This window comes from Condylura cristata, unplaced genomic scaffold, assembly GCF_000260355.1.
Source record: "Condylura cristata isolate star-nosed mole 26May11 unplaced genomic scaffold, ConCri1.0 scaffold00029, whole genome shotgun sequence".
NCBI lineage: Eukaryota > Metazoa > Chordata > Mammalia > Eulipotyphla > Talpidae > Condylura > Condylura cristata.
The window spans coordinates 16630824-16657456 of NW_004567130.1; positions in this window are offsets into that span (position 1 = coordinate 16630824).

The following is a 26633-nucleotide window of genomic DNA, read 5'->3' on the forward strand; positions in this document are numbered from 1 at the left end:
GATGGATGGATAGTGAGTGAATAGGTAGATGCATGAGTGGGTGTATGGGTGGGTGTATAGATGGATGGGTGGATGGGTGGGAGGGTGGGTGATGGATGGGTGGATGCATGGGTAGGTGGATGGACAGATGAATGGATGGATTTGCCAGAGCAGTCAAGATTCCTGATTGCAAACAGTTGACCCTAACTGATGCAGGAAAAAAAAAAAATGGGTGTTTGTGATACTAGGTAACTTGCAGAATCCACAATAAGGAGTTGAGCAGAAATGTCCTATGAACCCCCCTACAGTGTTGTGCTGGGTGTCTCCTGTTCAGTCACATCCATTCTCCACCCTTCTTCCTCCAGCTCTATGCCCAGGAGGCTGACCTTCCAGCCTAACTTAATATTTTCTCTTGCTTTGGCAAGAGATGAGAGGGAGGGAGGAACATGTTGACAAGGTATTTATCCTCAGGTACCCTCTCCGCCAGGTCACCACAGGTTGACTCTGTCCCTCTACCCAGGGCCATGGTGCTTTCAGGAGACCTCTCCACATACTATTCCTGGATTCTTAGAACTGCTCCATCCCCTGGTCCCTTCATATCTAGGGTAATGTGTCCAGTCCTGGGGTCCTGCGCCATTCCTTTTCCTGCCCACACTTTTGTTAAAGTATTCCTTGTGAACACCCAAAAATTCCTAGATTTGAGCAAGGCATCTGTTTCTTGCTGCTTTCTGTTCTGTTGATTTATTCACCTTTGCCTAGTTTTTAGAGCAACACCACATATGTTAGAGGAATGACAGATGGATGGACGGAGAGATGGATGAATTTAACAGAGTACAGAATTCTTGGTTCCAACGCCAACTGATTCACTAAGTGAATCACTTAAAGAATCTGCAAGAAGGATACTGGGCAAGAAAAAAATGAAGACTAGGAGGTCAAAGTCCCAAGCAACACCCCAGTACAGCAATGCCCAAGTTAGAGAGGGGAGAGGATATATCCCCTTGGCTTGTGTAGCGGAAGATGAGGACGGCCGCCTCCATTTTGGAATTTCCCCCAAGTATAAAACCTATTTAGAGGTTAAGTCATAAAAACCAGTAAATATATGATGTAGGGAAGAAATAACAAGTCTAGAATACAGCCCACTAATAAGTGGTTTTGCGAACAAATAGGCTTTGAAGAAGAGGCAACAGGACTATATACTGGTATCTTCCCTGAGCAAGTTTTCTTACTCGTGAGTGAGAAAGACGAGACACAGAAATAGGCATTAGGGATTTTAACAAACCTGGGAAAGTGAAGACTCCAAAATTAGGCATTCATGAAACTAGTGCCTGTGAAACTCCATGAAAGGAAAGTGCCTCATGATCGATAATGCAAGTAACAGGTGTTCATCCCAACATCCAACTGCTCATGGGGTTATCAGCTTGTCCAGCCTGAAAGAACATTCTAGAAAATTCCTATGCTTCTCAACACCAGAGTTCTGTAGAATTCCAAAGTCCCATCCATCCTCACTGAGGTCTATCCATCCCATATTTGGCTAAACAGCTAACTTCAATAAAATTAAACAGAATTTCTTGATTGTAGAATTTTTCAGTGACTTTCATTCACAAATGATTTTGTCAATCTTCAGTGAAGAAGATGAACTCTTGCCCCCATATATTAGTCCGAGAGCCCTCCTGCGTTTTTTTTTTTTTTAAGATTTATTTATTTTTGGATACAGAACTGGGGTACAAACCAGAGGTGCAGGGGCAGTGAGAGGATTCACCAGAGACAGAGTGGGGAGCAGAACAGATCAAATGACAAAGTACACTGCTGAGGGGAGCAGTGGGCGGGTCAGGAGAGGTCTGCTGCACCATGTGGGTCACCTCCAGGGTGGGACTCGAACTCGTGCTGAAGTGGCTTTAGCTTCTAAGTGCTATGCTTTAACCTGCTGCGCCACCAGGGAGGGCCTCTCCTGCCTTTCTTCATATATCATCTATCATAATAGGCAGTCTGCAAAGTACTCTTTAGAAAACCCAACCCCCAATGGTGCAAAGGGGTAAACTGAGGCCCAGAAAGGGAACGTGAACCTGCTGAAAGTCACACATGAAACAGAAAAAGGCTACAGCTGGGGTGCCCCATGTCTACCCACCCACCATGCTACAGGGCCATTGACAAATCATCATGGAGCTCAAGTCTACTAGGTGAGAGGTAAGTCATCTTGTATATTTCATTAAATGCTTCTGGAAGTTCCTAACAATGTATGAAAAAAAAAAATATTTTGAAAGGCACTGGAATTTGAAAAAGTTGCTAACCAATGCTTAAAATCCACTATAGAAGGAAAAGACCAGAGGAGCCAAGTGGCTGTTGAGATTAATTACAATGCAACGGACTCCCCACTTGGAGGGAAGGGTTCAAGTTTCATGGAGGTTAGAGACCTCGGTACATCCACCCCATGCCCTGCCCACTGCCCCACGCCCCAGCCACTATCTTCAGCTCACAGCTGCAGCATCTCATCCCTGGTCACCACCATGGAGGCCAAGTCATCAGCGCCATCCCTGGCCAAAAGGCACGGCTGAAGTTCAAGTCTACTATTCACTTTGCGTGTCCTCTAAAGCAAACCTCACCTCATTCCTCACTGAAGAATATGAGCCTTGCAGATGTCAAGCCACATCCCTCCCCCACTCATCCTCTTCTACCTGAGTCCTGGACCTTCTCACATCTCCCAAACCTCAACCACGGTTGGGTCTCCCTCCACGCCTTTGTGTCTGCTTTATGCTCTGACCAGAGCTGTGCTTCTGTCTCCCCTGGGGAACACCTCATCTTACAAAGCCCATCTCAGTGGCTTCTACTGCCATAAGTCTCCCCACGGTCAAGGGGTTGGCCCATAGCATGGTCCACGTTAACAACCATTCACTTATCAAATGCTGGCTGTATGTTGCCAGCATTCCAGGTGTTAGGGATACTGAGATGAACAAGAAGAACCAGGTCTTTCACCTCACTGAATTTTAAATCTCCTGAAAGGAAGTTCAGTGAAGAGGTAATCAATTAAAGAAGCTCTTTCAATCTTTGGCAGGGTGGGGGGGTGGATCTCATCAGTCATGCTGTCTGTCTAGAGGCCCAATTCAGAGGCCACCACGCCACTTCACCTCCAAGAAGGCACCAGGGAAGCAGCAGGCTGGGCGTCACGAGGGGCTGATCTGGGGGCTGCACTCTGGTCTGGCTTATGACAGAGCCCGGGGCAATGCTAGTTCCTCTGGAGCCACAGTCCTTCCTCTAGGGCAGAAAATATCAAGTTTAATAACCTGGCCGCTAAACCACGGACTGAGGTGGGGCTGGGCCAAAGATCATGATTATTAAGTTCTGCCTGACGTGGATGAAAGGTAATCTGTAAAAGGCACAGCGCTACCAGGGCGGAGGTGGGTCAGGCCCTTTAGCCAGTGGCTGGAGTAGGCCCGGGAGCCCTTCACATGAAAGTGTCGCTGCAGAGACAAGCTGTGATTAATCAGCACTGTCATTACTCCTCCCCTTTCTGCGGCTGGGCCTTTACCTGGAGGCCGCTCATAAAAGCAGCCTCCACTGCACCCAGAGACAATGCCTTGGTCGTAACTGAAAACGCCAGGTGCCGGCCCCTCCAATCCCGCTGACCCTGCAGGAGCTGTGACCGATGTGGGCCATGCGCATCCCGGGTGGCATCCCACACACCGCTTTAGCATCAGCCCTGGAAGAGGAGCTAGAGACCCGTTCCTGGCCTGTGGTTGGAGAAACTGAGGCCAGGGTGGCGGGGTGTGACAAAGCCAGAATCCACTCCCAGACCCTCTGCTGTCTAGGCTGGTACCCCTCCCGCTGGCCCCGCTCACTCCCGGCCCTCTCTCCCCACCAGCGAACACATTCAGGCAGCGGAGGCCAAGAGAGCCAGGAGTCTGGCCTCTGCTGTGCTTCCTATGCTCCCCACTTGCTCTCACGAGTGGATTCAACTCCTTGGCTTGGCCGACAGCATCCATCAGCCACAAGCCCCTGCCGCCTTCCTCAAGTTCACCTGCCTGTAGGATTTTACCTTCTCTCAGAGAGGCAGCACCTGAGAGTGTGGGGTTTGAACACAAACAGGTTCAGGAAAGCTTGGGGACTTCCTTCCCCCTTCAAGTGTCCTCAGCCACAAATTCACACACTGCTCGAAGCTTCCAGGCCTGCTGGGAGCCTGCTATGTGCTACCTGGGGTTTTATTTAAGACCTCCCACATCCTGAGGACTATAACTCAGCTTCCCCCTCTGTAGAAAAAGAACGACTAAGATCCTTCAGATTAAAAGCCTGAGAAAATGCTTTTTTCTCTTCTAATTATCCCTTTTTAATTGCATCAAGCCAGAAGTTACTCAGTCAGGGTTTTAGACATTCATTCAATAAATACTTTTTGGCCTCCCTCATTATACTTGGTGCTGTTTTAGGCCCTGAAGATAAAGTCAAGACTGAGGCATTTGTGTATTTGTGCTGGAGAGTTCCTAGCTTCCTTCAGGTCCTCCAAGAGTTCTGTGAACCAAAAAGCCAACATGTTACAAGGTGGAAAAAAGTCCACATCTTGGCATATATTTTTAGAGTGGAGATTTTTAATTTTTGTTTTTATTTGCCCTAATCCAGCTAGGGGTTCCTGCGTTCTCACCAGGATGTCTAGACATGGCCACATAAATTCCTTCTGATCCACCGCATTATGGGTCTCTGGGTCATCCTCCTCCAGCCTCCACTTCCTGATCTATAAAATGGGATTAATGATAACCCCAAGGACAGCATCAGACTCATGAGCTGGAGCCACCAGTGGCTTTGAATACCGTGAAAAGAGGTGAGGCCGAAGCTGTGGAGCTGAGAAGGAGCCGCTGCCTGTGAGCCAAAGCCCTCCTGCCTGCTCCCCAGAGCCCACGAAGTATGAAAGACACTCTGGTCTCCTGGGGTGAAGCACAAACAGGCGTTGGGAAGGGACAAGGGCTGGAGGGGAGCGAGGGGGGTGCATGCATTTACCTTCAGGTCACCGGTTCCAACGCAGCCTGGCAGATCTCAACTGAAAGTTACTGCCATCTGCTCTGTGACCTCAATCCATTTGCTGCCATGCACATGCAACTGGCAGCCCCAGCGGGCAGGCTGGCACTGACCAAGGCTGAAAATGGGTCACTCCCAGGAGCCCTGCAACTTGGCCTGGGCACTGGACTGGAGTGGGGTGAGCAGAAAGGGGCCTGGAAACTTTCCATCTAAAATGATAGCTGAGGGTCTCCCTGGTGTCTCTAACTTAACTCTGTTAAAGACAAAGCACTATTAGGCAGTCGTCAGCCACTGCAACATAAGTTCGATCCCCGGTCAGGGAGGTGACCCACATGGTGCAGCAGACCTCTCCTGTCTGCTGCTCCCCTCAGCAGTGTACTTCAGTAGATCTTTAGAGTCCCCACTCTATCTCTGATGAATCCTCTCACACACACAACTGCACCTCAATTCTTGTATACATAAATAAATCTTTAAAAATTAAAAATAAAATAAAATAGTAGCTGGAAGAGTAACGTGGGTGAAGGTCTTTTCCACTAGGAATCATTACAGATTCTCTACCACCCTCAGCTCTGAAGTCCAGCAGGTCATAGCATCAACAGGAACTGGATGTCATATAAATGAAAGCAACTGAAGGAGGCTGATGGTCAATTTCACAAGTAATATAAGCTGCTGAGAAGCTACAGTGTGCCAACCATTGTGTACTCATTGCCAGTGCCATCTCAGGCCTCACCTCTGTATTATCTGTCTAAATCCAGGCACTATGGGCTCTTACCTTCAATTGACAAATGAGGAAACTGAGGCTCTGAGAGGCATGGAAATTGCCCAAAGTCACACAGCAGTAAGTAATGAGGCATGATTTGAACTCCAGAAGTTACTAGTGCAGACACCTCTTCGGCTGGGATGATAAGAATGTTCCAGAGTAAATGGTGGCAATGACCACATGACAATATGCAAGCGCTTAATGCCACTGAACTGGCCCCTTGAAAATAATTAAGGTGGTAAATTTTGGGCCCTCCCTGGTGGCACAGCAGGTTAAAGCACAGCACTGAGAAGCTAAAGCCACTTCCACATGAGTTTGATTCCCGCCTGCCCCAGAGGAGACCACATGGCGTGGCAGACCTCTCGTGACCTGCCCACTGCTCCCCTCAGCAGTGTACTTTGTTGATCTGCCTGTTCTGCTCCCTACTCTGTCTCTGGTGAAGCCTCTCGCCACCCCTGCACCTCTGGCCTGTACCCCAGTTCTGTATGCATAAATAAATAAATCTTTTAAAAAAAAGTGGTAAATTTTGTTATGTATATTTTACCAGATGATTATTTGACAATCGGCATTTTCAAGCGAAAACAATATGTGAAGCTTGTACTCCCTGGGAACCCAGCGCACCTACTTTTAGGTGTGATCATGGACTGGGAACAGCAGGACCATGTATAGGGGAAGAGCTCAGTGAGGCATTTTCATTCAGTGGAACACTACACAGCAGAGAAAAAAGGCATTTCATCCAGTGGAGCACTACACAGCAGATAAAAAGGCATTTCCTCCAGTGGAGCACTACACAGCAGAGAAAAGGCATTTCCTCCAGTGGAGCACTACACAGCAGAGAAAAAGCAATGGTGTATATTCCTAATACAGAAAGGTCTCCTAGGAACATTGTTAAAAGGGGAAAAATGCTTGTAGGCTTATATACACAGTAAGAATCCATTTACATAAACACTAACACACACACCCAAAAAGTACCACTTATGCTCTCTGTGTAGTCAGTTCTGCTTGTTTGGAAAACATAGATTTGTTCCAACATGATTGATATATTTAGGAACATCTGAGCATAACCAAATTTTGTGTTTGCTTATGCATGATTTCACTCACCAGAAACACCCCGTCAATGCAGAAAATTGCACCCAGCGGAACTGACCACACAGGAACACATGGAACAAACACGCCTAAAATGTGCAACAGCTGCCAAGACCATGCGCTGGGTGCTACACCCAGCCCACCTGATATTGCAACTGGCTCTTTCTAGCTCTTTACAACAAAGCACACCCCACAGTCTTTCGGATGCTGCTACCCCACGGGGAGTTAAGCACTTTGCAGAAGGAAAGTGCTAATTTTATTAAGGCATCTACGAATTCCATAACCAGGTCACATGTAAAAATTGTGCTTTCAACAGGGATTACAATTGAGATGAAAAAAATGTACAAAATGATGTAAAAATAAACTATTATATTATTTTTTAAAATGTGCTTTCACTTTTTATTAGTTTTGCATTTGTGTGTGTGTGTTTCTGACACAGTTTTTGTGTTTGCTCCTTAGCCTATTTTTCTCACCCTGTTTTTCCTGAGTGGCTTTGCCTGCAGGGATGATTTTAGGATCCCACATATTACGTTATATCAGAATTGACTATACACTCAATATTTCTAAAGATACATATATTTGCGCACACACTCATGCCTAGATGCACAGAGTTGACGAACTGATAGCAGTTAATTTATCATCAGATTTAGGAGGAGTTACAGGTGGTGGTTGATGAGACTTCAGTCTTATCTGTCTAGGTTTGCATTTTTATGAGAAGTGTTATTCATTCGATGAATAACTATGGTGCTAAATTTTAATGAAATTCATTTTAAATTGATGAACATTTAATTTCAATGCAATTACGGTTACCTTCACTACCCATGTTCATAGCAACACTGTTCACAACACCCAAGAGGCAAAAGCCACCCACATATTCACTGATGGATAAATAGGCAAACAAAGTCCGAATTGCTGAATAAGGTGTCCCTACCAGGGAATACTGTTCAGCTTTGATAAAGGAGGAAATTGTGCCACGTGTTACATCTGGGTTGTGAAATAATCCAGTGGCCACAAGATGAAAGCAGTAAGTAAGGTTCCACTTACTGGAAGAAAGTGCACCATGAGATAGAGTCAGTGGGGGGAAACGGTGTGGCAGAGACTGGAGAAGGAAGAAGTGGGGAGCTACTCTGGCTTCGTGCAGACAGAGCTTTGGGCTTGCTAGAGGAAAATTTTGGAGATCTATTACACAGCACGGTGAAAATACCTACAGTTGCTAAACTGGACACTTAAAAATGGTTAAGATGGTGAATTTCACGTTACATGTTTGATTAGCATTACTTTTTTTTTTTTTTTTTTTAAAGAAAAGATCCACAGTAACAAACTAATGTGCCAGGTGAAAAGTGACACACACAGGTTCCACCCAAAGATGCCAACATGCCCATTTCCTGCAGAACAAGACTCGGCCCCCATGCTGTACAAGGCTGTCACAGAAGCTGGCTAACTGGCTGACTCTGTACGTCCGGTTGGTTGGTTGGTTGATTGATTGGGAGAGGCACGATGCCCAGCCCAGAGGCCTCGTATGAGCCCGAGTCAGAAGGACACCATAAATAACACGTTAAGGACATGCCTGTCCACCGGACCAGGCATCCAGCAAAGCCTGCCCTGCTTTGGCCCTCCCTGTTAGCTGCGAAACCAGATCCTGCCTGTCCTCTACAAAGAAGGTGCCCTGAAAGTCCCCGCCTGGCACACAGCAGAGAGGCAGCATCAGGCCCCGGGGCTGGGGCTTCACCAGGGGCTCCAGACCCTTCCCATCTGCAACCCACAGATGCTGGCCCTGCCAGGCGCTCCTGGAGAGAGGCCCAGGGTGAAATCGCAGGCCTGTGTGCGTACTGCATCGTGGGAGGACACGTTGGCAGGCCTGGGGGGGAAGCTTGCAGAACACCTGCTTCTGGGGTGTGTGGGGCCCCCGCTTTCCTGGGACCCAGCATGATCCTGAGACGTGCCCTGGGCCCCCGCCACCGCTCTCTGCAGCAATCAGAGCCACGGCTGGCCGCATCTGCCACTCTGGTGAGCAGCGGATCGGCTACACCTGAAGGAGAGGCGACTCAGAGCAGCTTCCCGGGCCTGGCAGGGACCGCTCAGCACCATCTCCTTACCCAAGAACACCCTTCCCACTTCCCCCTTGCTCTTCCCCTGAAGAGCAACCTCCAAGATTCAGCTAGCTTCCCTCCAATCCTACACCGGTGCCCAGCCACTTTCTGGCAGAGGCAGGGCTCATGAAAGCTAAACAAGAGGAGAGACAGAGTCTTCTCCAGAGTCTTCTCCAGGCGTCACACCATGGTGGTCACGGTCAGAGCATCGTAAAGCTGGAAGAAATCTTCAAGGGACTGAGGAGTCATCATTGCCTATGCTGTCTACCTCTGCTTAAGAATCCGCTGGAAAGACCATCTCCTTAAATGCACACACTCAAACACATAGGCAAATTGTGGGGGGCTGACTTCACTGTCCGACCCAGCAATTCCACTCTGAGCAACGTGCCCAAGAGAAATGGAAGTGGAGGTCTTTGCCAAGCCTGTGTGGGAAGGTCCTGGCTGCATGACTGCTAAGAGCCGACCGTGGAAACAGCCTAAATGCCCATCAACAGATGAGGGACTGTGTTCTATGCATATGAAAAGTCTAGCACTGGTCAATCTGTAGAGACAGGAAGCAGTTCAGGGGCTGCCAGGGGCTGTGAGGAGAGGAAGAGGGAGCAACTGCTTCCTAGGACTCCTTCGCGGGTGAGGGAATGTTCCGGAAAGAGATAGCGGTGGCTGTGCTAAGATGGTGGATTTCATGTTAAGTAAGTCTTATCGCAGTTTCTTTTTTTTAATTCCAGAGACTTCAAATTTATCCTTTGACCCCCAAGGAAGAACTCAAAGTACAGCACAGGGGGGGATTCCGGCCCAGTGAGGACACAGAAGTTGCATCTGCCTTAGGTCTGACCGTAAAGCCAGGCAGCTGCCTGACACCCCATCCAGGGCCCATTTTACCCTGTTTCTCACACCTCGCCCTGCTCCCAGCTGTTCCCCGAACCCACAGGCTCTCTGTCTGAGCCTCAGTTTCTCCAGATGTAAAGCTGGAGGCTTGGGCAAGACTCCGACTTAATGACCACCCATTTTAATTCTAAGTAGTTAGTTTAATATGTGCTAAAAAGTACAATCAGCAAATCAAAACCCAAGCGCTAAAGATGTGTATACACAAGTGTGCATCTTCTCAAAAGTTTGCATTCACACTTGTTTTCCTATGAAAATTTTCTTGCACTGGTCACATATGAGCCCGAGGACTGGAATTTGCCTGGCTGCGTTATTGGTGAGGCAACTCATGTGTGCTAACCTTAAAATAGATGCTTATTTTTTTCAAGTGAGTCAGTTTAGAGGAAAATATTAAGCGAATAATCCTACAGGTGGTGTAATCATGGAAAAAGGGGGCTAAGAAAGAACGTGACTAACTGGAGTTCAAGACATGCTCGAGAGCAGCTGTGACATTCTCTGACCCGTGACCAGCGCGGGCTTCCCCGCTCCTGGCGTGGCTATTTAGGGTTCCAGCCGAAAGACACCAGGCAGGATTGGCAAAGGGGGGGAGGGGGGCTTGAGAGGCCCGCTCTCTGGCAAACACGCTCAGCGCTCCCCATGTCGCGGGATCAGCAGCCTGGGGTCCACAGCTGTCCTGCCCAGAACCCCACTTACCCCCACCCCGCCCTGGGCTAGCTGTGGGCTGGAGGAGGCTTTAGCAAAGGGCGTAGGTGTGTCCCCTGGGGGGAAGTGTCCACACTTCAACCATGCCCAAAAAAGCCTTTCATCGAAGCCCTACCTCTCTGAGGGTGGAATTTGAGGCCGTGTGACAGGTGGCAGGGAGACATTTTTCAGCGGTGGGGGACTTGCCAACATCTTCCGAGCACACCCCCGGGCAGCTGCTGGCTTGTCCTACATTTGGACAAACACGTGGTTCTTTTCCTGGGCAAATTCATGTCCGGGTGGGCCAGCTCTGCTCCCGGCACCTCCCACAGTTACCTTCCCACCCCCCTCCCACCCCACCCATGACGTTCCAGGGGCGTACAGAACTACAAAGCGGTCTTTGGAGTCAGAGAGGCCTGAGTCTGCTTGGGGCTCTCTTCCTTACCAGCCCAGAGGAGGTGGGTGCGCCTCTGTCCTCTGTAGCCTGCGGTACCCCACCTCTAATATGGGATGAACGGTGGGGTTCCAGATGGGGCAGTCTCTAGGGGAGCCCATCATGGGTAGCACCAGTAGGTGTCTGTTCAAATTATGTTTGGTTTTAAGGAAAATGTTAGTTGTCATTTAGATGGAGCTGTTGACCTGTAACTTGGGGGTGGGGGGGGGTGTGCAAGGGGCAGAGCCCTGGAAGATGGGAAAAATGGGTGGATTAGGAAAGAGGAGAAAAAAAAAAAAACATCTCTCCAAAGACTTTGTTCGGTTTGGGATTATTAAAGCAGGCAGCGCTATGGCTTACTCCAAAAATTTAATTTTAAACTATGTTAAATTATATTAAAAGCTATCACGTGGGAGACTCTGCTGCCCACGCCGCTTCTTCTCAACAGGGCATGCCTGCCACGAAGCCCTATCCCAAACAAGGACCTGTCTTTGTACGGCCCCTGAATTCAGTCTGCTAAGAGCCCAAGTGGGTAGCTTTCAAACGGGCTGTTAGACCTCGCCGGCAATGGGCTCCCCAGCACTAAATCAGTTAATCCAGTGGGTTTGTCTTTTCTTTTCTTGCCCGATTTCCTCCTGCAGAATCGGCAGGGACCCCGGGAGAAATGTTCATGGTGAGCCGCCAAGCGAGCCTCTTCAGCTGACAAAATGCATTAACGCCACAGATGAGGGGAATGGACCCCCCCCCAACACGCCCCACACAACACGAGCAATAAAAACCTATTTTGTTTTCAGCTTGACCACACGGTGCCTGTGCCAGGGTAAGTAGAGGGCTTTCTGAGGCTCTGTTCTTCTCCTTCTCCACCGTCCCACCCCTCCTTTGCATGTTTAGGAGTTTTGATATGTCATAACATTGTGTCTGTTTATCTGAAATATTTCCACTCGAAATGCTTGTTTCTTCAACCCGACTGACATGTTGATACAGCGCCTGACAGCTGAGTGACTCCGATTGAAATAAAATGTAAAGTAAACACATTTGCATACCGTTTATACACAGCCCAGGTCCAGGGGAAGCAGAGGAAATAAGGAGATTGAAATCAGAGTTTCTTATCTTCCATCACCCCACCTTCAGGGTCCCTCCCTTCCCTTTTTCCAGCTCTCTGCCTCTGGAAAGCCTCAGAATTACAGGACTGGCCTGCCTTGGGGCCAGGGAAACTTCCTTTATGGTTTCTGCCTGATCCTCTCCCTTCCTGGGCTGGGGCATTTGAAGATCAGAGTCATTTTCTTGATACATTTCTTCCCCAATTTATTTTCTTTTCGAGGAGTTCAGAGGGCTTCAGTGAGACTGGATCCAAAAATATGAGCTGTGTTTGTTCTGGGGGAAGCCTGTCCCTGTTTTGAGATTATTCTGTTTCTTTAAAATGAGGGGGCTGCACTAAAATCCATCTCCTGGGCCTCCCTGGTGATGCAGAGGTTAAAGACAGGGCTTTCAAGCTATGTGCAATCACTAGAGCACAAGTTCGATCCCAGGACAGGAAGTTGACCCATGTAGCACAGCAGACCTCTGCTGACCCGCCAGCTGCTCCCCTCAGCAGTGTATTTCAGCTAATCTGCCTGTCCTGCTCCCCACTCTGTCTCTGGTGAATCCTCTCACCCCTTTGCCCCTCTGGCCTCTACCCCAATTCTTGTATGCATACATAAATCTTTATATAAAAAAATAAAATCAATCTCCAGCTCTGATGGCCACAGGTGCCCTCCTTGAGGGCCGGGGTGACCTGAGACCCACCATGTCACTTCATAACTCCCTATTATTTTAGGGCAACCCAGTGCGATTTCCCCCTAACACTATGTCCTCAGGAAGTGGAAGTGTAACTGGGTGGTCCCTAGGAGAAGGGAAGTTCCAGGTTCCCTGCCCCACCCAGAAGGAGGGTGGAGCTGAGCAGAAAAAAAGGAGAAAGGAGAAGAGAGAAGAGGAGAAGGAGACCAGATGGAGAATAAGGAGGAGACCTGAGGAAGCCACATGGAGCAGCAAGCATGTGATGAAGAAACCGGGCTTGTTTCCTGACCCTGGACTGGTTAAGGCAGATGTGGGTGAGAGACCTGTAGGGAGGTGACTATGGCAGTGTTTATATTGATTTTGATTTTGCTCTTTTCCTCTCAGATTTGTCTGGCCATTTCTGACCCTTTTCCACGGGTCCCGGCCAGAAGGTGCTTTAGTCTTGTGGCAGGCTTTCAGGCCTTGCTTTGGGCCACTCCCTTTTGGGTTGACCCATCCCCACGAGAGGATGGGTAACTTCAGCTGTTTGATTTAGAAGTTCTATTCTTTGTGTTCCATATTGTATATTCACTGTATTAAAGTCACTTTTCATTAAAGCTTTATATGTTTTGTCTTGTTGCGGCGGATGGCAGAACCCACTTAGAGCAGGCAGATTTTGGGGCTTCAGGGGTGCCTCTCTCTGAATTGAGGTGCCCTATAACAGAAGTCCATCTAATACTCTCACCTTTGCCTTATTTTTGCAAAGGAATCAAGTAGTCAGAAGACGGGGCGCAACCCTACCTCCACGGGGTGCCTGTGGCAGACGAGGCCAGTGGTGGTACTGTTTCTCCTCTATCCTCAGGCTCCCTCAGGCCCCCACTCAACAACGTCGGCTCTCCAGAAGCAACCTGTTCCCTACCTCTCTCAGCTAACCGCGTGGTTCCCCGTTTGGGGTGCTGAGAGGCAGGGGCAGCCGCACCTGGACACTCCAGGGCTGCTGAGTCAGGAGCCCAGAGTGTGGCCAGTGCAGCCAGCTCACGTGGGGTCACAACACAATGGGGAGACACTTACCACGGAAAGTGGCTGCAAATGGGGGCTCCTCACCCCACCCTCAGGCCTGCCCTGTTGAGCCTGTGAGGAAACCATCCCACTGGGGTGGGGCCGGGGAGCTTGCATGTTAAGATGCTCTCCAAGGGAGTCTGAAGCACCAGAATGTCTCAGGGCCCAGGGTGTTCTCCCCCGAACTGTCTGGGGAGCTTTCAGAAACACTGCTGTCAGGGCCCCCTCAACCTGGGGAAATCAGAACATCCAGGCCAACAGCTATTTCCAATGAGCAGCAAGAGCTGAGACCCACTGGCCTAAACAAGAACTTGTCAGACTTTAACCTGGACCCACAACTCCCAGGAGTTTGTAAAAAGGCAGGTAGATTCCCAGGGAGTCGAGACTGCTGTCCTGAGGACCATACTTTGGGGAACCCAGTAAACCCCTCTACGCTTCCCCAAAAGCCATCCTCCTCTCCAGTGCCCCATGCCTCTTTATCCTTCGTCCCTATGAGAAATCCCAAAACAACAGGACCCCTCATCCACTGCATGGGCACATCCCCCAGTGGGCATTTCCATAACCTGCAGAGAAAATGGGTATCAAAGCACAGCATTTGCCTACAGAAACCCCAGGGCTGCGAAAGGGCCAGCGACTCACGCAAACACGTTTGCATACAGTTGACAAGTCCTTTCCACCAGGACCCAAAATGCCTCCTCCCAGGGAGCAGGGCCACGGCTGTGACTCACCCACAGGGCTGGGCATAGGGGCAGGAGGTGAATCAGCTTCACAGATGCAAGTAACCCCCTTCCTGCTCCCCAAGCCCTGGGCTCAGAGGTGGGGCGGGCCTGCAGGAGTCCTTCCCACACTGGGCCCCTTCTCTAGGGAGCAGCTTGCAAGCTGGGTGGGCAGCCAAGAGCTGCTCTTACCCTCACACTGACCAGAAAGCCCTCTCCTGGACACGGCGTCTGAGGGTGGCCTCAGACACTGCTGAAAAAGCAGAGAAGGAACTCAGCCAAAGCATCTAAACATCTCTAACCGTGGGAAAAGAACTGCATCACGTGGGCAGATGCCAAGGCAAACCTCCTGGCCTCTCCTGCGCTGGTCCTGCCCCCAAGACGCCTTCGCTTTCTGCACCTTGTCCTCGTCACTCCAAACTCAGACTGAGCCTCTGAATGTGCCTGGCGAGGCTCAGACTTGACCCGATTCACTCATCTAACAACAGTTAGATCAGGTGGTGACAGGTCAGGAAGTGCAGGCTTGGACAGGAAACACAGCTTGCCCAAGGCCAGGAGTTCTAAAATCCAGGATTCGAATCCGGGTCTCCTGAGGATTCCAGACCCAGCGCTCCGCAGCTGGGGGGGTCCCTTCTTGCACCCGCTCCTCCCAGGAGCTCTCCAGGGTCTTCTGCTCCCCAGGCACGGTCCTTCTGCTTGCCCTGGGCGTGCCGTGCCAGCCCCACAACCACAAACTGCCCTCGCTCACACCACACCTCAGGGCCTTTGCACGTGCTGTTCGTCCACCCAAATGGTCATTCGCCTGAATCACAGGTGTTCCTGCACCCCTGCCTCCTCCCTAGGACTGCGCTAACAAACCAATAAATGGAGAAAACCAAATGAATGTGTAGTTGTTACAGTCGGGGAGCTGGGAAGTCGGGGCTGCATTTCCTCCAGAGGCCCCCGGGGGCCATCTGCTTCTCCAGCCTAACACAGTCTTCTGTAGATTCCAGAGGCAGCCCCCATTCCGGGGCAACATCTCCCTCCCTCCATCACTCCCACTTCTGACGCCATCTTCACAGCTTCTCTCAGTCACATCTCCTGGCCCCTTCTCCTAAGGCCCTTGTGATTCAACTGGTTCCCAGATAACACCCCCGTTTTCTGATCCTGAACTCAACCACATCCGCAAAGTCACTTTTGCCCCAGAAGGTAGATCCCTCCCTGGTTCTGGGGATCGGGATGGTTTCTGCCTAGCAGGTGGTCTCCACGCCTGGCCCCACTCTCTGTGATACTTCACGCTTTTGTCCCCAGAGCATCAAACAACTCCTGTGGCTCTTTGCCGGGCTGTTTCCTCCCCCACTCTTTCCGAGCAGAGTCCAGAGGTAAGGGCCAAGGCAGGAACGCTGGCTCCCTCCCAGTGCCCACTCCCCAGTCTGAGAACAAGGCAGGCGCACAGTAGGTGTGCAGTAAAGACTTCCAGCCCTGGGCCATGAGTTCATCAGAAACGCCATCTTTATCCTCAGGGCGGTCAAAGCACACATGTTCGAAGAAAGAACCTCCCCTGCCAGCCCCCATGTCCTGCACCCGCCAGTCCCCGGGAACCAAATCCAGGTCCTGTGTGTGCCGCCTCCCACATCTGCACACAGATCTGCATCTAAAATCCCCACAGCTGAGGAGTGTCCCAACACCCCGGGGGCTCCTCAGGAGAAAGCTATAAACAGGCAGAAGAAAATGGGGTGTTGGTGACGTCACTCCCGCCCTGACGGAGACCGCCGGACCAGGCTGCTCTGTCCCAAGCTCTTTCCCAGCCTGTCAAGCAGCCCAGTGATTTAGCAAGAAAGCAGGTTCTTGCCATGTTTATCAGCGTGACTCCCGTGTATCCACGTCCAGGCACATGAGAGGAAACAAAACTCTTCCAGGCGAAGGGCATGGTTTCTTTCCTGCCCCTGAATTCCAAGCAATCTAACTCCACCTTCCCCCACCCAGAGTCCGTGCTTGAAAATGCTCCAGGAGAAAGTGAGGTGAGAGGGAAAAATAAAATCTGTCTTGTTTCTCGACTCAAAACCAGCCCGTCTCATTTTCCTGGCTTTGTCCCTTACTAGCTGTGTGGCCTTGGGGCAAGATGCTTAACCTCTCTGTGCCTCAGTTTCCTGAACTAGGCTATAAAGATAATAATACAAACCCATCTCATGGAATGGTGGGGACTGAATGACATGCTACATGTAAAACACTTTAACACAGTGCACAGAATAACACTTAAAAATGGGGAAGTTGGATGGTCCAAAGTTAAGTATAGAATTATCATCTGATTCAGCAATTCCACTCTCAGCATATACCCAAAAGTCATGGAAAGATAGGCCTACACAATTGACATGAGCACTCCTGGAAGAATTAGCCATTACTCTGCAACCCCAGGGCCCACCAGTGGATGAGAAACACAGTCCATACGGTGAAATATTATACATTCGTTAAAAAGAATTAAACATCGACTCATATTATAACATGGATGAAACTTGGAAACATTACATTGAGTGAAATAAGACAGTCACAAAAGGTGCTATGTCCTACCGGTTCATTTACATTAAATGTTTAAAACAGACAAGTTTATAGAAACAGAAAGCAGTAAGTGGTTGCCTGGGGAGTTGATGGGGATGGGGAGTATTACTTAATGAGCTTGGATTTCCAAGCTCATGAAAACTAGAGAGGTTATGTTTGCACAAACGTTGTAAATGAGCCAGATGTCACTGAAGTGTAGGCTTTTAAAACAGTCCACTTTATGTCATGTGGCATTCACTTCAATTTCGAGAAAGTTAGCTCAAAGCCATAGTACTAGATAAATGCCCCTTCTTTGGCCCAAGTTCTGGCCTTTGACCACATTATCCCTGCCTTGACTCACTAGATATCCAAAATCTTCCCAGCTATGACAGCAAAAAAAAAAAAAAGTCTGCAGAAATTGCCAAGCACTTTTAGGACGAAGTATCCCTTGGTTGAGAACCACTACCTTGACAGAAAATGATCTCACTTCTTACCTGTTGTGGAAAACAGTCATGCTCTCCAGTGGCCCATTAGCTCTCTTTTATTTCCCAGTTCCTTACAGTTGGTTGAGGCCACCTGGCAAGTTCTAGTAAATGAAGTGCTTCATTCCAGGAGGAGGCAACAAAAAACCACACCAGATCCCCCAGTCTCCTTTCTCCTGTGACAGTGACCAAGGAAGTCAAGTGTTCCAAAAGTCGAGTGCTGCTACAATGCAACACTTCCTTCAGCCTGAATCCCTGAGTAACTGCATGGAGCAGAGTTCTCACCCATCTGTGATAGACATAAGGGTTGGCAAGAGGCTAACTTGTGTCAGCTACCTAGATTTTGAGGGGTTTTGTTACCACATCATAACCTAGACCATCCTGAGTAATACATACCTTGGAAAAACTCTTCTTCAACTTTCAAAACCTAACCCAGAAGTTGTCTTCCAAGCAAAACGTTCTGTTTTTAACAGTCCAGAAAAAATTATTCTCGCTTCCTTTCGTATTCTATGCCCTGTTATTTATTACTTTCATCACAAGTTCTATACCTCTCTTAAGAGTCCTAGACTTGCTTGTACACTCATCTCTGACAAGCTTGTCAATGGTTAGTTAGTTGGTTATTAGTGGGTATCATGTATTGATAAGCCCACTTCATCAGCCCATAGTTATTCAGAGAAATACATCTTTGGTCCTAGCTAGATCAATCTCTCCTTTCTACCAGAAACAGAAATCAAAGCTGCTGGGCAATCTGTATCAGATGCTGGAACTGAAAAGCAATCGGGCTGGAGTAGCTGTTTCTGTTGATCAGGTGTTGAGCGAGAGAAAACTACTCTTCAAAATAAGGAGAATGGAAGAGATGGACAGAGGGAAACAAGGATACAAGTCATATAGAAACAGAGAGAAATTGGCAGCTTATCCTGAGCTTCTAGTTCCCCATTCTGATGCCTTCTGATGATGGCGGCTCCTCTTGCTACAAACTTTTCAGTTTGTAGGGAGGTTTTTCCTCACAATCAAGGAGCCTTGAATGAGACACTAATGACAACTTCTCAAGTAGGCTATAATTACTTCTACTCTGTCTACTCAGGCATCTTCTCCACCCCATTTCTTTTGGCCCCTTGAGCATATATTGGACACATTCCCTGGACCTGGTCTAGCAGAACTCCACACTACAATAGTCATTGAACAACAAAGGTCATGAGACCAAAAATGGGCCCATCAGAGCCTGCCCCTGGGGTTCATGCGCTGATGCTGGGAAGAGGACTCTGTGCCCCGTGTAGATGAAGGCTTTGTCCAAAGATGCTGAAAAGCCACTTCTGTGACCACATGGGTGGTATTGGCCGTGGGAACCTGAGATGACAGCATAACAGGCAAATGGAGGTGAGGGAGTGGAGGGAGAGAGCCATGGAGAAGGGGATGATGAATCCTAATTTCAGTCCTAGTTCAGATTCAGGCCTCCCTTCTTCCTACTGTATGAAAAAGTTGTAAACCATTAAGTCTTTTTTCAGAACTTAAGTTGGTTGGATCTGAGTTTCTAGCGGTTGCTTGCACCTAAAATAGCAATATTGTATACCTTAGTCTCTCCAGTGGCCTTCAAGATAGGAACCAAGTCACGCTCATCACCCCAACCCCAGTCTAGAGCCTAAGGAGGCACCAGTTAATGTTACTGCATGATGTTTTTAGAGTCACGGGGACCCTCGATGACTCAGGGTGCTGGGCACCTCATGCTGTCACTAAAGCATCCTTGGCACCCTAATAGATGCTGTGAAAATCAAGTCACCAAAAGCACCTTGGTGTCAGACAGATGTAGGCTTGAATCCCAACCTAGGTATTGAGTACGTTACATCACATCTCAGACCCTCAACTTCCTCATCTGTAAAGTGGACACCTCCACAGTACTAACCCATGAGATCATGTGACAATAAAGTTACATAATAAATGCAAACTCTGGACTGTGTCTTACACAGGGTGCTCGATGAATGTTCAATTTTATTATTATTATTACTCAACTATGATTATTACTCATTTCAAAAATATTCTAGTCCTTTCAGTTCACAAGAGCTTAACGTGAGCTCCAGGGAGACTCTGAGCCAGCCATCTGGCCTTAAATTTGGAGAGTGTGCATAAGAAGTTGAGGAGGAGAGAGTCACACAGAGCTCTTATCCAAACCCCAAAGGCTGGGCCCTCCCAGGTGGCGCAGTGGATTAAAGCACAGCACTGTGAAGCTGTCCACACTCACTGCAGCTTGAGTTTGATCCCCAGCCGGGGAGGTGACCCACACGGTGCAGCACACTTCTGACCAGGCCCCTGCTCCCCTCAGCAGTGTATTTCACTGGATCTGCCTTTTCTATACCCCACTCTGTCTCTGGTGAAGCCTCTCACCCCCCACACCTCTGGCCTGCACCCAGTTCTTGTATGCATAAATAAATAAAACTTTAAAAAAAAAAAAAAACAACTCAAAGGCCATCCAAGATCTGAAAGATCTTCATCGTCGTTAGCATACATTAGATCTGAGCCAGCAGTTTCACTGTTGGGGATACGCTCCAAAGAACAGAAAGCAGGTGGTTGAACCTCCCCATTCTCGGCAGCACTATCCAATAGCCAAAAGGTGGGAAAGACCATCCATGGACAGATGAACAGATAATGAGGGGTGGTCCCCCCAGATGGCTGCCCAGGAGTGTAAAGGAAGGACGTCTGGCACCTGCAGCAGCAGAGAGGGACCTTGAACGCAGCCGGTCACAACAGGACAGCTAATGTTCAAGTCCACTTACATGCAGGACCTAGGGTCACTTTAGAGTCACAAAGAGGAGTGGTGACTGCCAGGGCCTGGGGTGGGCGGACAGGGTGGGATGGGGAGCCCGTGCTGAATGTGAGCAGACTTTCAGTTTTGGGGGATTAAAATGTTCTGGCTATGATGGTGGTGGTGGCTTCACAATAATGTGAATGTACTTGATGTCCCTAAGTAGGACCCAGGAAAACAATTAACATGTTCAATTTTATGTTTTGTACATTGTACCCTAATTATTTTTTAAAAAGTCCTGTATCTGGGATTGTCTGGACAGTTAGTCCCATGTGCCAGGCATCACCTACGGCATACAGGGGCTCAACAGAGTCAAAGAAGACCCCCCTCCCGGTTAGACCACCAGACCCACATCTTGCAAGAGCACTGAGGTTCAGCCAAGCCCCAAACACATTTCGCCTGCAGCACTTCATTCCGGACATAATGAAATTACGTGTGTGTGCTTACAGGGAAAAGGAGCGGGTATGGTTTTAATTTATTTATGCTCAGCTTCTCAGAACGCAGTAAGGAAGTTGCTGTTTGATGTCGGAGGCCTTCTGCAAGGCCTATGCACAAGCCTCGTTTCTCTTTGGTAACAAGAAACCAAGGTTAGCTCAGACTAAATTGTCTTGAAAGGCTGAGGGGAGAAGGAGCCCCAACACAGAGTTGCCAGGAGACTGCATTCCCGCCTCCACGTAGGCATCAAACAAGGGGTCTGATTCCTGGGACCCAGGACTGTTCCAGAGTATTCCAAACCCCAGGCGTGTTCTGCAGCATCTCAGCAGCCTGTGGCATGGAGGAACTTGGAAGAGAGAAGAGACCTTCATCCAGAACTAACTACCACGCCAGGGAATTGTCAGTTAAGTTTCTCAGTCCAATGCCACTTTTCTGAAGTAAACAGAAAAGATGGGGATGGTACATGCAGTAGCGGGACTTGAACCCTGAGAGGTCTGGTGCCAGCTCTGTGTTCTTTCCACTGAACCACCTGCTACAGTTACTGCTGCCGTGTAACAAATCTCCCCAAACTTGTCATGTAAAACCAGGACCATTTTATTGCATGCACAGATTCGATGAGTCAGGAATTCAGCAAAGGTAGAATTGAATGGTACCACCTCCCACCCCCCAAGATAAAAAGATATTTTGAGCTCATAACACTCAGTATCTTGGAAAGTGTCCCGATTTAGGTCCTCCCTGTTGGTGCAACAGGTTAAAGCTCAGTGCCGTGAAGCTATCTGCAGTCACTGCAGCACGAGTTCAGTCCCCAGCCAGGCAGGTGACCCACATGGCGCGGCAGACCTCTCCCGACCTCCTGCTGCTCCCCTCAGCTGTGTATTTCAGTCAGTCTTCCTGTTCTGCTCCCCACTCTGTCTCTGGTGGATCTTCTCACCCCAACTCTGCACCTCAGGCCTGTACCTCAGTTCTAGTATGCATAAGTAAATACATCTTTTTTTTTTAAGACTTATTTATTTATTCATACAGAACTGGGGTACAGGCCAGAGATGCGGAGGGTAGAGGATTCACCAGAGACAGAGTGGGGAGCAGAACAGGCAGATCGACGAAGTACACTGCTGAGGGGAGCAGCGGGCGGGTCAGGAGAGGTCTGCCACGCCATGTGGTCACCTCCGGGGCAGGCGGGGATCGAACTCATGCGGGAGTGGCTTAAGCTTCTTAGTGCTGCGCTTTAACCCGCTGCGCCACCAGGGAGGACCAGTAAATACATCTTTTTTAAAAAAGGAAAGAAAGCGTCCCAATTGGGAAAGTGTCTCCATAGCAGTCATCAAGTTTCGGCGCCTGAGGATGAGCCCTGACCTAGTGACTGGTATCCTGATAAGAAGGGGGAATTTGGACAGAGGGGAAATGATTAGAGCAGACACAGCAAGAAGGCCATGTAGAGACAGTGCATGGGAATACAACATGTGGAAACCAAGGCAGGATCGAGACTGGGGCAAACCACCAGGAGCTAAGAAAAAGCTAAGGAACGCTACTTTCCCCTACAGCTCTCAGCTGACGCATGGCCCACCAATTGAACTTGAACTTGAACTTGAACTTCTGGCCTCCAGAACCAAAAGGCAATCCCCTTCTGCTGTTGAAAGCCATTCTGAGGGCAGGCAGAGTAGCACCTGCTGTCTACACAGCAACTAGAACTTAGGGTGAGACCAGGATGAGCATGGGGAAGGGTCTCCAGCCAGCCTGGGTCTTTCATCTGCTTACATTGGGGATTTCTGCTCATGAGTTGATTTCTATACGAAGCACTTTCCTTTTATCGGGGAGGAAAGCTGAGGCCCAAAGAGAAACAGAGTTTGCCCAGGCCACCCCATGACTCAGCAGCTCTCCTAAGATAAGAAAGCCGGTTCTCTGCCCGTCCTCCCTGTTTTCTGCCGGGCGCTACTCCTGTTTGGGGTGCAGACCCAGCCAGCAGGAGGCCACGGAACCATGCCACTCGGGGTTCTCCCTGGCAGGCCCCATCTTGCCTGGTTCCCCTGGAAAAGCTCATTTTACCCCTGGGCCCTGCTCGGCGGATAAAAGTGCCCTCCTTGCCTCCAGCACCCGGGTTCCAAGGCCAGCCGGGAGGGAGGACAGGGCTGCCCCTCCCGGCACTGACCTTACGAGCGCCCTGTCGGCAGAGGTGAGCTGCAGGCGGGAGCTGGCCCCGCAGGCCAGGGCACAGGGTTAGGCCCTGATAACCCGAGATCAAAGCGGCCGGCAGGCACTATCAGCTGAGAGGCAGCCAAGACAAGCACGAGGGGCAGCTTCACTCCCCACTGGCCCGAGCAGGGGCGGGGAAAGCGCCCTACTTCCCGGAAACTATTTCTAGCCAGGCAGGAGGGCGCTGTGGGAGCCAAAAGGCTCCGTCCAGGCCGGCTGGGTCTGTCTCTTGCATCTGAAGCCCCTCATGGCTTCTCCCACTGGCTCTCACTGTGGCTCCTTGCCTGCTCTTTCATGTTCCATTCCAGACACGTGCACACACTCTAGAAGGAGCTCTCCTGGCTTCCCTGCGGGAGGCTGCTTTCTCTGCCCTGCATTCTGCTTTCTCTGTGGGCCCAACAGGACAGAAGCCGCCAGGACCTCGCCCCTCCCCCACACGAGACGCTGTCCTCCTCCTCCTGGTCCCCACCATCCTCACACTCACCCACACGCCGGACTTAGCCCCTGTCCGCCTGCACACGCGCACGCACACACACAATTCACACTGGTGCACACACACACTCCCCCCTGCCCTGTTACACTCTCCAGACTCTGAAATAAGAATCAGAGACAGCTGCCGATGAAAATGCACCCCTGGCCCCCACCCCTGCCCCCTTTTCCCGTTACTGGGAGTCGGGACCATCCCACCCTGAAGCCTGGGCGCCTTTTCTCCCAGCAAGGCACTGGCCTCTCTGTTGGCAGCTGAGAAGAAACTCAGCACAGACTCAGTGCTTCTGCTCCGGCTGTGGCCTCTGTCAGCTGTGCAGCCACAGCTGGTGCACGTCACACGCATCCGTGGTGGCCACGTAATCTGCACCTTTGAAAAGGGGAGCTCCTCTCCCACTCGATTATCTGAGAGATGCCAGGCCCTTCCACAAGTCACGAGTATGAATTTCCCATTCCACCCTGGAACTCACACCTGCTCCCTTCAGCCATGTGTGTGCAGGCCAGCTGCAGGGGTCGGGGGAGAGGGGTAAACTGGGACCTACTTTCTGCCTTAAACCACCCCTGGAGTTTCATCAGAGCTGCTGGCAAGGATGAAGCAATGGGGCAGCAGGGGAGAGCAGGCTCAGGGCTGCGGGCTCATTCATCGAGCCCCCTCCCTTGGGAGATGGTATCTGGAGGCTGTGAGCAGGCTCTGGCCTTGGCACATGTATTTCTTTTCTAACCACCATTCTCACACTCGGACAGCATAGCCACCTCCTGCAAAAGAGGAAAATGAAACGCAGAGGGGATCAGCCCCAGCCTCCGTGCAGCCCCTAAAAGCCAGAGTCAGTGACTCCCCGCCAGCCCCTGACCGCCAGGAGGTAGGTGGCTGGCTGGAGAAACTTGTGCATTGTTTTCCCTCTTCCACAGAAGAATACAAAATCCTGGCTTGGGAAATGTATCTACTCCTCAAGCCTTTCAGGCTGGCTAAGTCAGAATCTCTCCCTTCAAATGTGATCATTACAGGTGTCTTTAACAAAATGTGTATCAAAAGCAGGTCCTCTCTGAAATCTGTAGGAGCGATTTCACATCATTGTTATAACGAAATGAGCTTGAATGATGCAACTTTATAGGAAGATCCCCTGTACTAGATCTGAAAGGATTCACCAGGGCCCAACGAGCCAGTCACTCGTGGTCCAGATCCAGGACAAACTGTCAAAGCAAGGGGGTGACCGGTCGCTTTTACCTACACTGCGTCCATATTTCTCACTTACAGCTTTCATCCTCTGTTTTGCCTAATAGCTCAGAACCTCAGTTTCCATTTCTGAAAAAGTGTGGATATCTGGTCAAACAATATGAAATTGCAAGTTTCATAGGTCAAAAAATAAACATGAGAACTGTCCTGTAGTACTGCCTATTAATAGAACCAATATCCCAAGGCTCTTGGGAGACATTAAAAAATGTACATGCCACGTTACATATCTGACAAGGGGCTAATTTCGAAATATACAAAGCACTTATGCAATAAAACAACAAGAAAACTGACAACCTAATCAAAACATGGGCAAAGGACCTCAATAGACCTGAATGTCTAAAGAAGACATTCAGATGGCCTTCAGGCATGTAAAAAAAAAATGTTCTGCATCATTTATTATAAGAGAAACTTAAATCAAAACCACTATGAAGTATCCCTTTACCCTTGGGAGAATGGTCCATATCAAAATGAATGGAAACAATAAATATTGGAGAAGGTGTGGAAAGAAAGGAATTCTGACCTGCTATTGGTAACAGGGCAAGTTGGGGCAGCTGATACAAAAAACAGTATGGATATTTCTTAAGAAAATTAAAATGGAAGTTCCATGTCCCCCAGCCATAGCAATACCCAACTAAGTGTTTACCAAAAATATGAAAACTCTAATGCAGAAAGATCTATGCACACCTACGCTCACAGCCCCGCTGTTCACGACTGCCAACTCATGGGCCCAATTTAGTGCCCATTGACAGACGACAGGATAAAGAAACTGTGAAACATATATTGCATGAAATACAACACTGCTATTTAAAAGGACGATCTAGTGTTTGGGGGGGACGAATGGATGGACTTCAAGGTGATGGTGTTAAATGAAATGCATCAGAAAGTGAGAGAGATATCAGGTTTCGCTCATTTGTGGGCTGTAAATAAGCAAATAACACATACTGGCAAAATACAGCAAAATATTATCTTGGACTTAGTGAAAAAATGTACTAGTTATGGGGGGAGGAGGGAGAAGCGGCTGGAGGAGGGGACTGCATAGGGTTTTGGCACAGGGTGGAAGGAATGGTGCAGGGTGAGTGGACATGTACACACACGAAGAGTAAAAACACAACCCCAAATGGAAACTAGAAAATGTTCAGGGTATGTGTACATACAAGCACGACTGGTAAACCATAAGCACTGACTACATGGTAGATAGAGCTATGATTACTGAAACAATATTTAATAAAGTGAGATGTCACTGAACACTTAGCAAAGGCACTGGACAATACCAACTTGGGGAGACTCCTGGGAGCCTAACTGGACAATACCAACTTGGGGAGACCCCTGGGAGCATAATTGGACAATACCAACTTGGGGAGACTCCTGGGAGCATAACTGGACAATACCAACTTGGGGAGACTCCTGGGAGCATAACTGGACAATACCAACTTGGGGAGACTCCTGGGACACACAGTTACCTGGGGGTAATACAGATTCCTAGGCTACCGCTCTAAAAAGTCTGATTGAAATAGGTCTGTGTGAGGGCCTGAGAACATGGATTTCTTAATCTCCCACCACAAAATTCCTTAGGGTAAATGAGCCAATTTCTGGAACAAGTAAATAAAAGAAGAAAAGGGAAACAAGATAGAAATGGAGACCAAAGGACTTAAAAGACCCAACAAAAAGCAACGTGTAGAACTTCTGTTGGTCCTGACTTAAAATAAGCCATGTGTCTGTACGTGTGTGTGCGTGCACACAATCAGGGAACTCTTGAGTAGTGAATGGGTATTTGATGATTTAATGAAAATATTATTCATTTTAAATGTGATCATGGTAATATAATTATGTTTAAAAAATCTTTATGTTAAGATCTACATACTGAAGTATTTATGAATGTCTGGAATTTGCTTCAAAGAAACTAACCAAGGGAGAAAGAAAAAAAAAATGGTAGAGATATAACTACAAGATCGACGGTGACTGATAACGCATTCACTCATGAGGCACCTGAGGGCCTCTTGGCTATGGGACATGTTCACACAGCTCTGTCGCCAACTGCGGGACACAGTTCTCCCAC